Consider the following 16,568-nt stretch of genomic DNA (forward strand, 5'->3'; position numbering starts at 1 on the left):
CCGAATGCATCGGTTGTACAAGGCTACGAACGGTTTGAGCTCGTCTCGAATCCGCCGATTTCGACACCGCCGAGGTGCGAGGTGCGACGTTATCAGGCCGCGAGAATTGCGCCGTGGAAAGTCAGTCATCAGTCGTCGAAGAATCAATATTTTCAACGGTGTTGGAAATCGGTGTCCAACATATTAATCGCACACGTCGTAGTGAGATTTCGCTACGCGGTAACGGAAGAAATGTTTATTTCGACGAAAAAAAATCGCAAATGCACACGTGAGATCGACTCAAAGAGAATCTGCACGATGTGTGTATGGAGAGATTGTTAATCTAAAGATTGACTAAAATTAAAGGGTAAAGCGTGGACATATCGTTCATGTATCCCGTTGCTAACGGATATTTCTCTTCTCATCATATCTGAATATTTTCGAGCTGAATCGTATCACCGAATTAGTTCGCGGGCGTCCGTGCTCCGAGATCTTTGAGGAAAGTAGGATACCGAATGATTCGCGTTATTTGCATCGTCGATAGCTCATCGAACATCTCGTGGAGGCAATATCGAGTGGGAGCGGGGGCATCGTGTGGTACACGTACGTGTATAATACTTACGTACTTGCGTTCTTTATTTTGTGTGCGTCTCCGATGCGGAGACGCCCAAACTAAGTCGAAAACTCGGTGATATTTCCAGCTTGGCTTTCGGCATCGCGTCGCCGCGGAAACTCGTAGAAAATTACACGTTCCTTTGTCTATGCAGGACAATTCAGTCGCTTTCGCATTCAAAGCGTGACCAATAGCACGAGGCGCCGGGACTCCGGAAGATGTGGGTTTTCGTCGGAGTTAGCGAACGCGACGCTCGCTCCACCGGCGAATACAAATCAGGTCATTTTGTGTGTGGCTGCCGCACACACACGTGTGTATACCTACCCCACCTACCTGACGCAACTTGCATACTTGCAGACACGCATATATACACCTCCTGCGCAGTCTGCCCCCGGTATACCTGTCCGTTTCTGTCCACCCACTACCGGCTGCGACATACCGGAAGTCGCCGCAACGAATGTGCGGCCACCCACGATCGATCGACGATCTCCTTCGACGCGACGCGGGATCGTTCACTTTGTTTCGCACTTTCACGTGAGCGACGTGACGTAACGACCGGCTTGACCATTTTTGTCGCGCGAAACGGGATCGCGCGAGTTACAATCCGGTTGGTCGCTCGGCTCGTACTTTATAAATTTCAGTTCGACACGACTCGTGGGATCGATTAACATTTCTGATTAGAATTCCGAATCCGAGGTCGTGAGAGCCGTTAAATCTATTCTTGCAGCACCCGCACCTCCGTCGACGCGGTGATAACGATTGACATCTCCGCTCGCAGAACTCCCGGCCTTTCACGTTCCCCCGAATTATCGGGCTTAATTGCGAGGAAGATTCAGCCGGATTTCGAGAGATCTGATCGGGCTCGAAAGCCCTGCATCATTAAAGCGATTCAAGGACGTGAATCCACGGGCGCGGAAATGAGGTCGCGACCGCCAATAAGGAGCCGCGAGTTTAATCTGCCCTCGGTTCGGAGGTTCGAACGATTTGCCGACGATTGTTAACCGTATAGCAGCGAACAAATAGCATACGCATTGTATTTGCTTAACAAGTAGACACCATGGAAATATTGACGAAGCATGGCGTATACACACCGTCTGATACAAAGGTACAGATACGCTCCGAACGAAACTCGATAATCGTTTCGTTCCGCCGGCAATCTCGCTGATAATCCCCGAGATAATTAAGCATCCCGATTACCTCGTCGCGCCGCTAATTGCTTCATTTATTTAGGCGGCTGTCGATCGGCGCGAGCATCGACGACGCGGCGTCGTCGTCCCAGTAAGTCGCTGCCAAATTTCCCTTGGCAGACCGAGGGTAACCGGTCGCCGCTGAGGCGACGACGTCGCGACGGAGGGCGTCGAATCGAGGATCGAGACGCGATCCGACCACAGTCGACATGCTGACGGTTTCGTTAGCGGCCGTTCCGTTTCACGCCGCTCGATAATTGCGTCTTCTCGCGCGTTGAAGCCGCGTATTTGCGTGAAAACGGCGTGGCCGATACATAGCGATAAATCTCGGGGTGATCGATCGGGGGATCAATCCCGCGTGAAAGAGCGGCGGTGGTAATCTCGCGACTGTCTCTCCGTTGCTTGTTGCAATCGCGTGGCTTATTTCAGGCTTCAACGCGTTGTTTTCGACGCGTTCGACGCGCGATAAACGCGCTCGATTAACGCGCAAATAACATCCACGTGTATTTTTACGCCGGCGAGATCTCCGTGGTCTCTATCTCTTTCTCTTTCTCTCTCTCCTTCTCTGTCTTTCTCCCCTGGTCGGCGACAATTCGTCCGCTTATTAATTCATGTTTACTCGCCTTTCTCGGAGTTAATCGCTGTCGACTTTTCGAACACGCGCGGAGCTCGTGAATAACAGGCACGCCGGGATACGCCCGTGCGTGCCGGTATTTTCGCGATGATGTAACGCGTCGACATTTAATTACAGCCGCTATAAATATACAGCATATTTTTAATCTGTGCGTGCGAGACGGAGAGAGAAAGAAAGAAAGAGTGGAAGATTACTGAAGCGGAGAAAGAGAGATCTGAAAGAGAGATCGAAGGTCGAGATGAAGACATTCCCATGCAACCAGCGCGCCGCAATGTGCAAGCGAACGCAGGACAACTCCGGTAGACGTTGTTTCGTTGCCGATCCCGCGCCCCGCAACTCCCGATACACGTTCACGTGCGGCTTTATCGGGCCCATCGCCAGCACGAGAGCTTCGCTCGCTCGGGGATTAATTAAGAAGCGTGATTTCTGCAATTCCGCCGCCGCTGCCGTCGCCATCGCCATTGTAATCGCCACCGTCGGTTGAATGAGGTTCGAGAGGATCGTCGGCTGCCCCAACGAATGATTCACGCTACCTACGCGATTTACTACGCTGCTGTAAGTGAGAGTCCGTCCAGGCGGTCATAAACAATCGATAGACCGCCGCAAACAGCTGCTTGTTTATCGCAAACAACCGGCCACTCGCCGATTGACTCGTCCTCCCGCGTGTCACTCCTCGGTCATGCCGATCACTCGTGTCGCGTCGACGATACGATATTACGGTCACCCGGAGTTCGGTATACTTTGATCATGATATTTATTAATGCTCCGTCGTTACGTTTTTATATCGTGCCATTTGATACTGCATCTTTCATGTCTGCATCATTTAAGTCACGCGCCTACCCGTCTTCCGGGTATCAATGAGGTTGAGATCGCTCGAAAGTGCGCCACTTAAGCTCGACGATGAAAGCAGAAGAATACTAGGATCAACGAGATCACCGATGCGCGACTGCAAAAATGTTGTACCAGCGCGGAATCAACGGTCGTTTCCTCGATAATTCGTGATTTATTGCGGCGCAGCTCGTACAAATTTCACGTATGAAATCTGTCGTCGGGAAAGATTCGGGTTCTAGCTCAGGCCACGCGATATCGTGTTCCTTCTTTTTTTTCGCGATTAACGCGTGAATTAACGCGGTCACGCAAGGCGCGTTCGTACTCACGGCGACCAGGTAATTAGTCGCGACCATGATCGATAAAGCGTCGCGTCCCGCATCCGAGGGAACGCGTTTTATCAGCGCACTTTGTAACGCGGTCGTCGCGCTATCGAGTCCGATTGCCGTTGCGGCCGATTTCGCTCGGATTCCCGACTAATTAGTCACGTAAACGCCGGATCCCGTAATCGTCGGCGATCACGCTCTGGAATTCAGCGCGATCGGATCGGCCGCGATCTCACGCCGTCGCGTCGATCGCGCAGGTGGTTTCGCTCGCTCGTGATCGATAAGCGGTTCGTGATCGACCGACGAAATCTCGGCAAAACAAGCTATACAGGAAATACCACATCGATGACAAAGCGATATCATTTCGTCGTTGCGTGCGCGAGAAATCGGGAGAAATGTTTTTCATGACGCCTCGTAATACGAAAACACATTTCATTCAAACTGATATGATGCTCTGTGTGCTTTGGTAGCACGCATACAGGTGTGATCGATTGTCACCTGTGATAAGTTCGTGATCTGCGTCTCGGAGACTCTTTAGGGACGATTCTGATGTCGAAACGTGACTATCGTTTAACGAACTTGAACTGCTCGTGCTTGCTGCTTGTGGAAATAGCACTGAGTACAGTTCATTGTTTCGAAACCGACTCTCTGGAACGGCTTGCAAAGCGTATTATTGATAGCAATGCAGCCTTGACTCGCAAGTAAGGAATTACGATGTGTTTCAATGTATTGCATTCCTCTCCCCCTTATTTTATGGTTCAAAACATCCGGCACGCGTATCGGAAACGGCGGTTCTGTTCATTTGTTGGCGATCGTAGCGGAAAAATTCGGCCTCTAATTACCGCGGGAATTAATGGTGATCGTAAATTCGTCCGGCAGGGGGGGGGGGAGGCGAGCCAAGTCACACAACGACGCTACGGGTACGCTTGGGGTACGCGTCGCAATGCCGGCATAATTTCGATTATTATGACAATTGCGTCCTCGGTGCTGTTTGTAGACGACGCTCCTTTATTTGCGACCGGTGCGGCTCCGCGTGCAGCGGCTCCACGCGCGCGCACACGCATCCATTAATTAGCTGGCCATTCATTTAGCGCTAACTCGTACGTGGCGGCCACTCTTTCGTGGCCCGGCACGATCCAACAAAGGCGAGGTGGTTATTGTCGCGATAATTTTATCGCGTATCATTATGACACTCGCGCGCACGCGCGCGCGCGTGTGTGACGTTGCACCTTGCGCGGACACATTCGCCACCGGTGGTCGACCACCGTACGGCCACGTTCGAGCTCACGTTGCGGTTAAGAAAGAGTCACGGTACGTTATTCCGTCTGCGGAGACGGCGGTAGTCGTCCGCCAACGTAATAAACTGGCCTTGATAAATGAATAATGATGAGCTCACGCACACTCAGCCGCGGCCACTCGTACCGTAGTCCAATTTCGGCGGGTGTGGGGGAGGGATGGGTTTGAAAGAATTATGGTGCCTCCTCGACCATTTCAATTCCCGCGGTTTCCTCCGGAATTCGCGCACATTTGAATTAAATTACCGTACAATTATCATCAATAAATCAGCGACGGTAACTAGACCTCTGTGAAGAAGCGCAGCTGTATCTTTATAGCTGTGTGTACTCGTTCCCCAAGACTATTCAGGGATCGTTCGTTTAACATCCGCGAACATCTCACGGAATGTGTCCTCGTGTTCCACGTGTTTTATAAATTTATCCTGACATCTATTCTTGCGCGGTCATCGCTTTGTGTAACAAACGGGAGGCTGTGCCTCCAATACCGTGTATCTTGGTTCTCTTAATAGCCTTAATAATTGAATCACCATCAGCTGTAGCTGATCGCTTGGTATATTTGTGAAACCCACCTTTTATCACATTCCGAATGAGGGAAACGGTCGGGCGCGTTTCATCCGCGCGAGCGATTCGTTAACGCGCGATGCATTTCCGGCTGCGGGTTTCCCGCTCGGATCCGATCCCGACGATTCGATTCCCACGAGTTGGTGCGCCGCGGAACAATCGCGCGCGCACGGACGAGAATTCCGGCCGGATTAGTCACTCGTGACCGATTTTCCAGTAGATTTTCTGGCAGCGGCCGTGCAAATCCGAGCGAGAGGCCCCCGACGCACGGTGGTGGCTGCGCTAAAAGACGCGCGCCGTCCGTTTATACACCGGGTGCGCTAAATACGCGCTTCCGCATTGTGAGGCACGCCGTCGTCGCGCCGAGGATAGAGTCTCGAGTCACGACCCCGATTCCGCACATCCTTAATTGCGACGCGTCGTGTCCAGCAGTTGCCGCGCGTGTTTGCAGCTCCGCTCGTTTCCTCGTGCGCGGATCGAAAGCGAACGAGAGTCATCTGCGATTCCGAAATTTCGTGGCCTATTTCCGTTCTATTCGTGTAAACCGATCCGCGGCGATTTCTCCCGCTCCTCCATATGTTATCATCGCGCACATTGTCCGCGTTATTAATATCGCGTGTACTTGATTACTTTGCTTGGATTAAAATGTTTTTAGATGATACGTTATTAATTATCAGATAAATGACGCTATATTTTTGTATGATTTACTCTGTGTGTATCGTTCTGTTACGACGCGAGTTTCACTGTTCGCCAATTATTTACATGCACGCTGTGCATTCTGCCGTCCCGCAGACGAGCGTGGTACCGGTTTCGTGGAATAATGAAAAAGCGGATATTATTGCTGCATCATTTTCGTCAGATGATTCAGAATCGCACGCCGAATCGCCGCCTTTAGTCGAGCCGCCGAGCAACAATCTCGAGACCAGCTGCTGTTGTCGCGTCAGCGCGCCGTGCGAAAATATTCCACGCTCGAATTTCGGAGTTTGCATTATCATCATTATCTCGCCGGGGTGGGAGACCGACGACGACGACGACGACGACGACGCAACGACAACAACGATGACGACAACGACGCGATCATGCAAACAATGATTCGACTGTTCTCACCGCGCCGCGCGTATTTGAAAGTTGCGAGCGGCCTTCGCCGAGAGAGCCGAGATCGAGAGAAAGAGAAAGGGCGACGGGGGAGGGATGGAACGCGACGGAGGACGCGGGGGATCGTCCGAAGGGGAACAAGGATTTCTGTTCATTGACATACCAGAACGGCCGGCCGTTGGCGATTTCGCAAAAGCGTATTTTCGCGCGCTAATTTCCGCCGTGGAATTCTCTGAACGCCCCGGCGTCGTCGGACTTGTGACAACAGCCGGCCGTTCCGGCGACGGCGACGGCCGGCTATTGACGATGACGGTAGCGTAAAGTTCGATGACTGAACGATGAATTCCGTGGAAACCTCCCGGGAGAACGGCGAAGTGTATTAAATCGTCGGTGCCGCACACGCATGGGAATTTCTCCCACGACGTAAAGATATCTGGAATTCGAGGGAAATATGATATTGTCGGAGTAACGTTCCCAAACGAATCTCCCTGCGATATGAAGAGAGCGAGAGATTACGCTGTTGTTATTTATACGTCGCATTTTATCGTACTCCTGTTTTCAAAACATCTTGATATCGTGTTGACGGGCCTTGTCAGCATTGATTTCCTTGGCTCGCCTCGGCTCCGATAATGAAAACAGTAAGGCTATTTTTGGGAGATCTCCGATCGCGCCTTAATCCGCACAGCCTCATCTCTTGCGAGGCCTCTCTCAAGGCCACGCCGAACGCCCGGCGTTTTCTTTACGATGCCCTCCTTTTGTCTTCTTTCCTTCCGGTCCTTAGAAAGTTTTTCGGCAGGACCGGTCATGGACACATGGCGTATATATCTTTCGCGCATATCGTTGCGTGTCGATGGCGTGTCGGTAAGCCAATGTGGGCTCCGGGATTTTATAACTGGGTATCGTATGCATGTGTGCGTATGCCCGTGGTAGCTGAATGGGACACGCTGGATCCGTCGATCCATCATGTACGTCGCAACAGCGTCCTGGTCATCGATTGATTCGCGTTCCGACAACATCGTATCTCTTTCTCCCTCGCTCTCTCTTTGTCGCGCGAGCGCGCGCGCGTGATGCAGCGATTCGATTAATATATCCCTCGCTGACCGGTCCATTTAATAATATTGTTCTCGAAGCTCATGTTCACGCGCCGATATCTTATTTACGCAACGCGCGCGCCTCACGCGCGACAAAGTCCATGGGAGAATCTGCCGTGTTGTTGTTGACTCTTCCACGAATCAGAGGGTATTATCATACCCTTCGGTGAATAATTGCTGGTTGTTATGTATCGTTATGCGCGGCCAGCATCGCAGAGAGCCCTCTCTCTCTCTTTCTTTTCTCGTCTCTTCCTTCTCTCTTCTGTCATGGAAATGTTCGACAAGCTATATCGCAAGCTGGATTTTTCCCCCCTCGCGCGACCTTCCAGTTCACGTTCTAAAAGCTAGATAAAAACTAGATAAAAAGTTGAAAACAACGACAAATAAATGGTATTCCCAGTCGGAAGAAAACCGAGAGATAGGCCGCGCAGTTCAAGTTTGTTGTTTGACACTATCTAAAACGCATTCGTAAATATTCGTTTAGGGGCATATCGGGCATATGACGTCGCGTGCAAATAAAGCGGCGCATTCGTAATTCGAGCGAAGTCCAAACGTTCTCAGCAACTTCTCACAAGGATCAAGAAAAATTCGTAAATGTCCTACGTATGTCTGTCTGTACGTCCTGCGTCGGAAATCCTGCTGTCCTCCCACAGCGTTTAAAGATCCTGCGTCATCGTCGTCGTCGTCGACGTCGTTGCTCTAATTAATTATTGTCTTGGGCGTTATCGCCGCGTCGTCACACGCTCGTAACGTTTTCTTGCGGGTCACGCGGCGCGGCGCGGCGCCATGCCACGCCACGCCACGCCACGCCACGCCACGCCACGCGTCATTACGCAACATCATTGTACAATATTTGCCGTGCGATTCGCAGATAGACGTGCGCGTACGCGCGCGTATGTACACTGCGGATTGCCGGGCGCTGACGCAGTGCATTCCTCAGATTACAGGTGGACTACTTTCCAGAAACGCAGCCGATAACGCGCGCAACGCCACTATCGATCTTATACGCGCGTCTGCCCGTGTCGACCGCACGACTCTCGCGGCGAGGGTTATCTATCGGCGCGTCAGGAAGATTTACGGAGGGGAACGCGGCCGCCACATCGTCGATGATCAACGATCGCGACCGTGCGCTCGATCGTTCCGCCCGTATTAATAAATTATATGGGCGGATGTGCTCATATAAAGTTTCGGAGTAGAATACAGGATATGGAAATGCACAGGCTGCGAGATTACGCGGGACGTAGACAAATGGAGCGTGTGTTGGGACACGTAGAGCGCGCGCACACGCGCGATTCTTGAACACGCTCCGTGAGATTTCCACGACCTTTCCCGTTGTATCAGGAACTCTTTTTTTCACGACGGGACCTGATATCGGTATCTCTCTTTTAACCGCCGTAATCTGTAGTTTTCGGAATCGGACTGACAAATGGCCGATGTTGACGGAATAATCGGTCCCGCCTGCATTCATTCATGGATACTGCGCATTCCGAGGGTCACTGACTCCCCGTCGGGGACTCTGAAAAGCTGAAAGGCACCAACGGTGCAGGTAGCAAAGAGGGAAAAAAAAGGGCGGGAACCTCGGTTTTCCCGAAACCAGGGAGCCCGCATACCAGCACGCGGACGGCACGGTCGCTTTTCGAAGTCTCGGAGGAATCCGAGAAGCGACCGGATGCAATTCCAGAATGGGAATGCAGGCGACCGAGCGGCGCAGCGCGGCGCGGCACGGCACGGCACGGCATGGCGCGCGTATGAGACTCCGTTACTCGTATCGGGTATTTCCCAGAACACGACTATAAACAAACAAACACATCGAAGCGGGAGGAGGGAACGAGAGAAAGAGAGAGGGGGGGAGGGAGAAGTTACCGACGCGCGTGTGATCAGTGCACTCCCTTCCAAGGCGAGAGTGCACCGACGAGGAGCCAGCCGCCGCGCGCGCTGCCGGACGCAGGAAAGAGAAGCGGGCAGGCGGGGAGGGTTGATCCTGGCGCCGTCGTCGGTTGAGGAACCCCACCAACTGCGCGAACGGTGCATGCGCCGTGCGTGGGGTTTCCCCTGGTCACCCCCAACCGCTGGGCGCGAAACCGTCGCGGAACCCCTCACCACTCGGGCGCGCGTTCCAGCCTTCCCCTCCGGCGGCGCTCGCAATCGAAATCGCAACGTAAAGTCGTCGGTGAGCGATCAACGGCGGGTGACAAACGGCCGACGCCGCTCGTCGATGATATCGAACGCGACGGACGAGATGCTCGGCTTGAACGGCAATGACGATGATCGAACAGTGACACTCTACGTCGTGTCATGACTGAGAATCTCGTACGCTTACCTCGCCACGACTGTTCTTTGAGGAGGGGTCATTAATCTCGCGTTATTCACGAGATTCACGCTACATTCCGATCCTGCAGCCGCCGCCGCCGCCCGCGCCACAGCGTTCGGCCGGGTTTCGAGCTCTGATGCGGAATGCGGGAAATGGCGGGGAAGCGATCAGGCGCGTCTCGGTGCTTTCGTTGCAATTTTCGCACTTGACCGCCAGGGGTAGGCGCGCTTTACAATCCGCGGTAAGATTACCGCGCGGTCGCGCGAAGGGTCCGTCCCCACCGTCGATGGATTTCCCCTATCACGCCCCCACCAGTGTTCCCGGATGCGGATCCCGCGCAGCGGTGGGGACGCGTTGGAGCACGGGTGGGACGTCGGGGAAGATTGCCGCCAACTCGGGCGGCCCCGAGTGGTGGGGAGAAAGCGCGGGTTAGCAGCCGGGCACGCCAACCGTCGGAGTTCAGTAAGCGAACGGCTCTTAACGGCCACGGACGTGTTTTTCGTGCACTTCGGTTCCCGCGCATGCATATATACAACAATATATATGTACTATCCGCGACTGAGACTCGCGAGAGACAACACTGTCGTCGGGAGTACGCAGTCGGTGATCGGCGACCGCGGCGACGTGACAGCGACGCTAGTCGGATCGCGCAACAGCAACAGCGACACAGATCCGCTTCCCGAGCATTGCACCACCAACATCAACACCACCACCATCACCACCACCGCCAACACCACCACCACCACCACCCGCCTGCATTATTACCGCATCCATTCTTCCTGTGACCAAAACAAAACGTCGTCCTTCCACCACCCCCGTCTTCAACCCCCGTCTCATTTCGGTTTCGGTCCTTCATCTTCGTTCCCGCAACTGTGGCTTTAATCAATCAAGCTGGATTCCAACAAGCAGTACGTGTCGCGATTACATCGCGGCTACCGGAGGCTTAAGAAACTATTCAAGGTAAGAGATCGACCCGCGAATCTCGCGTAACCGCCCTCTTTCGCTTCCGCTCCCTTCTCGCTCCGTCTCGCGGCGGCATCGAAGGGTCGCGTCACGGTTCGCGCCGGTATTTAGGCAAACAAACATCACGTATTATCTCGTGGTGTACGTGTATGCTTAGTCGAGTAGACGGCAGATAGTGCGGGAAATCGCGAGAGTGTTCCGAGTGAGAGCGTCAGAAGCAATGTCCGTCGATCAACGTAATCACTCGCAATTCGCATGGAGGTGTTGATACTCTCCAGATTCGCTTGCTGGCGATTAGATCGCGTAGAAGATGCCGAGGCAAGTAGACGTGTGTCGCGAGAGGAGAGACGCTCCTGGATTGTAGAGGAACGCGCGTGATAAGTCGACGGGCGACCATGACGAGGCTGTTTACGATAATACGATGTCGACGTTGGGCGTCGCGAGGCGAAGATCAGCCTCTGCAGTTGCCTCTGCGGTCGACGCGAGCTTGGCGGGAAAATTCGCGGCGTCTCGCGGAAAACCACATTCGCGACAAGTCGACTCGGAGGAAGGTCGGAAGTAGATCCGCCGTGAAGCCGATCTCCTTCCCGTGGCCGCGAACGATGCTAATTAATGTAACTCGAGACGCGTTACAGTCGATGACAAAAAAACAAACAAGAATACGCCCCGTATGTAAATCGATCGATAAATAAATATGTTGTGGATGTCCGGTGCTCGCGCACGGATTACGGCATACTTCGAGAGGCGTGCGAAATCCGAGGAGGAACGAGACTCGGCGATTTTGGAACAAAGGGGAAGGAGCGATTCGATAAAATAAATAACGGCGAGACGATGAAGCGAGGGGAAGAGAAAAAGAAGGAGAGAGAGAGAGAGAGAGAAGGTTAATATACCGCCTCGCGGCATGAATAATTTACACACCCGCTTGCGAATTTAAATAAATTCGCCAACCGCCGCCGCCGCCGCCGTCGGCTCAAAAACCGTAAGCGCGTAATCTCGACTCGGCTCGAAAGTTGTTTACAGTTGCGCGCGAGCGCGCAGTTAATTTTAAACAGATTCGCGAACGCGAATTTGCTTGATATCATCGCTCGGGCTATCTCTCGTCTCGTTCGTTGGCGCCGAGTTATTTATATTATTCCGCGGAATTACTTCGAAACCCGTCAATTAAGCCGCAGCCGATACGGCTGCTCGTAAACAACGTGTGACGTAAGGTAGAAATAACACGGCGTTGCGGCAAACATCGGAGCAGAGTCACAAAGGGGAAGAACATGCGGCGCGGTGATTCGCGAACCGGAAGAGCTTGACGCTCGCGAGGCTAATTCGCTAATGTCGCGCGCGCGGCGCATCTTCGGCTAACAATAAAAAAAAAGAAACCGTGAGGTTACACGGAAACAGGCTGGAGCGTAAGGTCGTCAGTGTGCACGTGAAGCGCGGATAATCGCGCGAGTGATTCCATCACGTCGGCACATGAGAAAATGCCGCTGTATAGCGAGCGCCCCGAGTCTAGTTGGATGTCCCCGACCGAAAAACATGTTTGGTGCGTGGCTGCCTGTTTATACGATGTAACATGCGAAAGCAAACACTCCACAAAGATCTCGATGCGACATCGGGAGCTCGATCTTCGTCGCGATGGCGCTTTATCTCGTTGACTCGCGGGCGGGAAAAATGGGGGAAAAAGAGGAGCAGAAAAGAGACGGCACCGCGAGCACTGTGCGAGCGCCCGAAAATATCGGTACTCTCGTAATTATTTGCCTTCGCTCGTCGTGTAACTCCTCCGACACTTCGATGCAAACAACACGCACGGACTGGACTGGTGTGCGCGAGCATGTTAGATAATAATCCTCGTTAATGTATGGCGACGTGAGAAAATGGTGATGCACGCGTATCCGCGTGCGGTGGCCACCATCATCCTGGACTGCAAACCCCTCGTATGCGTCGACCCCGAAACTTTGCTCTCCAGCTGCAATACGAGTACACTTTGGAACTCGGCGCAGCCTGTACTTCGGGAGCAGTTGCATGCGAATGGAAAAATCTAGTCTAGGGTATTTGCGTAGTAACGGAACTGATACCGATACCGTCGAGTGTGCCTAACTCTACTTGAACAATTCGAAACTTGTTTCTGATTACAACACTTTTGATTTAGTGAAAATGTTCCTCCATTACATATTCCAACTGTTGCGCAAGTGAGGTAAACAAATAGCTGGCGCATTAATTATAATTGGAATCTGATTAGCATACATAACGTCATTATTTTGTAACTCGACGCGCAAATTGCGGTTCCGTTGACACGCAAATGCCCAATCTAGCTGTGCGTATGTCGTACGCACGCTGTCTTGCCACCATGACAATAACGGTACATATCTCCATTAGAAACGTTATTGTCGAGCTCGACAATTTTTCCGCCCCCTCACGATCGGAAAACGTTACATCGACGGTATAACATCCGTTTCCGTTTTCCGATCCGAAAAAGGACAGACAAGATCCTCTCGAACGACTAACACCTCGTCTGTTCTCGAGACGGATCGCAACAAAGTCGAAATACATTATTACAGGTCGACTGTTGCTCTGTCGAGACCCCTCGTTCCAAATTCGAGCTCCCAGCACACAATAGGTGCTTCCACGGCGTAGACACCAGAGTCTCTTCCTAACTTGCATATATCCTGGAGTAGCTAGGACTTTAATCTCACTACGCTTTTCACCTGCCGTTCACGCATAATAACCCTAATACAATCGTGAATTACCACATTATGAAACCTTGAACAGGCGATGTGGATGATACAATGTAGCTTAGGGAGTCGAAGATTTGCAAATTGATCGACAAAGCGATCGACACCTGGATCGATACAATCGCTTAACGAAATACTGCAGTGCGTTATCGCATACGCGGCATATTCTCAACTTATCGCTTATTTTTGCCTGATACCTTACAGTTCACTCTCTATTATCTATTAGATCACTGTGCTCTCGCGCTTCCACACACTCCGTACTCCTACTCTCATTTTCGCTTGGGAAATGCATTTAACGCGGTGGCTGATTAATATTTTCACTCGCTTTTGATCCTGCGCTCAATGAGCCTTAATTGACCAGTCGCATAATCGAAGAGAAAGAGAAAGAGAGAGCGTACCGAGTTGTTTCTCCCGAGCGTAGTACGCTTCTCTACGAGTCTCATCGATACGCGTTTGTTCTCTACGAGCATCTATCTATCGTGGACGTATCCTTCGGCGAGGAGTAGGCTGGTGCCCTACTGGAACGTCGCGCGAACGAACCGTGCTCTATTCAATTCCGTTCTTTCTCGTTCTCTCCTCGGCGAGCGCTCTTACTCGTCTGCATCGGCGGCGCGTGATCCAATTTAGCCGCGCTCGCTCGCTCGCTCGCGACACGTTTCTCAGCGTCTGCGAATGCAAAACATCTCATTCACGGGCAAAAGTGCTGGCCGCCTGCGCCAATAGGCGTAGTCCCTTGCCTGCGAGAGCGGCAAAAACGAGAGTAGCGGCGTGTGCGCGCGCGCGAGAGAGGAACGCGGGAGAGGAGGAGGAGGAGGCGGCAGGCGACGGCGGCGGGTATATAGAGAGAGCGTCGCACTCTCCTTAGCCTCCCTTCGTCCTCCGCCCGCGCGCGTCTCGCGAAGGGAAAGGGAGAGGAGGGTAGAGTGAAACCGCGCACCGATGGGGAACACGGAGCGCCGTAAGACGGAGAGACGGCAACGAGAAAGAGAGAGAGGAGGGACGATGAAGAGGAGAACGTGTGAGAGAGAAAGAGAGAGGGGACGCGCGCGGGGCTAAAATTAGAATGTCCGTTGGAATGCCGTTGAGTGCTGGTGGTAGTGTGTACAGGGTGATTCAGCGAGTGAGAGAGAAAGAGAGAGAGAGACTCACACACGCATACAGCGAGAGTGGAGAAGATATGCGGAGATAGTTTATTTCGTCCTGGGACGAGGCCCCTAAGGACGCGTAGCGGATATGCGCCAGAGAACGAGCGCATACTCGCGCGGTATACTAAGAGCGCACCGGAAAACGGTCGATTTTGTATGTGTGCAAGTCTATGTTGTTTCCCTCTTCTTTCTATCTCTCTCTGTCTCTCTTTTCTCCTCTCGCTGTTCCTTTTTCGCACGCCTTTTATACTCTTGTCGCCGGAAATAGATTCGCGTATCGACGCGCTCCAAGAATAGTCTTTAACCTTTTCATCGCGAAATTTCACGAAGCGGACAGCAGTAAGAGCAGTAACAGCTAGCGTTTGACGATACTAGCTTCAAATAGAACGTTATCCTTCTGTCGACCCCCATTTTCGCGTTCAATATGTTTCTCTGCGAAGCATCCGATTGTCGATGGAAAATCGCGAATCTGTAGATTGAAAGTACTACTTCATTAATTAATGATCGTTATCATTCGGAATGAGAAGCTTGTTCCCATAATAATAATAATAATTTAAAATATATTCTTATGATTGAGTGTAAACTTTAATTATGGGAATTCTAAATGTTCTGCTTAGGAGCCTTGGGAGATTCTAAATCCTGCACGTCGGCCTCCACGAATTTGTTCTATAAATATCAGTTACCGAATTTTGCGGGACCCTGAGCCACCGGATCCTCTGGCGAAAGAGGAAGAGGGGGCGCTTTGCTCACGACCGAAATTCAAATATTGCCGATTGCTTTTCAAATATCTCGGTTCGCCCTTTCCCGCCGTGGTCGCGCGGCTATCTGCGATCTAAGCAAATGTTCCATCGGGTCATTCTATTGTCGCCCGCGTATCGATTATTTCTGCGGATCCCCACCTCGTCTCGATATCTGACAATCGAGGCGAGAGGCGCCGCGCGTTTGCGGAGCGAGCGCCCGGTATTTGGTGTCGGTGGTTGGTTATACCTCTCCGTTGTCGTCGTCGTCGTTGGCACGCGGGGACCGGGGAAGTCGCGAGGAATAGATAAGCAAATAAATAAACTAGCGGGGCAAGGCGAGTCAAGGCGAGCATGCGAGAGCTAAAGAGAGAGAGAGAGAGAGAGAGCGCGAGAGCGAGCGAGTAGGACCGATGATTCTCGGGCGGCGAACGCTCGTCGGCGGGGTCGACGGCCTGACACGGATGGTTGACGCCGTGGGGCCCGCCTCGTAACCGGCCTGGGAAGAAGAACGAGAAAAGGTAGATAAAGAAAGGAAAGAGAAGAAGGGCCCACCGCCGTGGCGCGGCGCGGCGCGCTTTTCGCCCTCCGCGAAGACGATACACCGCCGCGTACCCCCCGGGCTCGGTGATCAGTCTGGGTCAGCTGGTCTCCTCATCTCTGCTCCCTCCCATGCCAGTTTGGCGCTCGTTCTCCTCCTTTCTTTTTGGGTTAATAGACTAAAAAAAGAAAGATCAAAATAAGTTTAGAGTACAGATTGCTCTCAGAATACCCGACGTCCTAAGAAAAGCCGGATTGTTTAAGGCGGTCGTGTTCCTCGATCAATTACGGGTGCTAGGATTTTCGACGACGTCGATAGCTCTTATCACCTTAGTTCTCTATTGAGCGCACCGCGCACGCGGTCCTCGAGTACACCGATGCCTCCCCTTCCCCCTGCGACCTCGTCATCGCCCTTCTTCCTCCCGTGAGAGTGATCGATGGACGACGATGGGAGGAAGAGGGTGGGACGAAATTGGGGCGTTGCGTATTTATCGCTCCTATCTCGCCGCTATTTACCGTACCTGCGGCTTTTCGCCGCCG

General features: G+C 52.5%; 1 protein-coding gene across 3 annotated transcripts in view; it reads left to right on the plus strand.

Moving 5' to 3' along the window:
- LOC105275845 (3-phosphoinositide-dependent protein kinase 1) overlaps positions 1–16,568 on the plus strand; it is a 293,477-nt gene that overhangs the window by 267,200 nt on the left and 9,709 nt on the right. Inside the window, exon 1 of one of the 3 annotated variants that reach the window (XM_011332986.3) lies at positions 10,368–10,880. The exons of the other annotated variants lie outside the window; for them this stretch is intronic. The gene's annotated coding sequence lies outside the window, so the exon portion shown is untranslated. Of the gene's footprint in view, positions 1–10,367; positions 10,881–16,568 lie in introns of those variants that run through there. 3 annotated transcript variants of the gene reach the window in all.

Source organism: Ooceraea biroi, chromosome 11, assembly GCF_003672135.1.
Source record: "Ooceraea biroi isolate clonal line C1 chromosome 11, Obir_v5.4, whole genome shotgun sequence".
Taxonomy (NCBI): domain Eukaryota; kingdom Metazoa; phylum Arthropoda; class Insecta; order Hymenoptera; family Formicidae; genus Ooceraea; species Ooceraea biroi.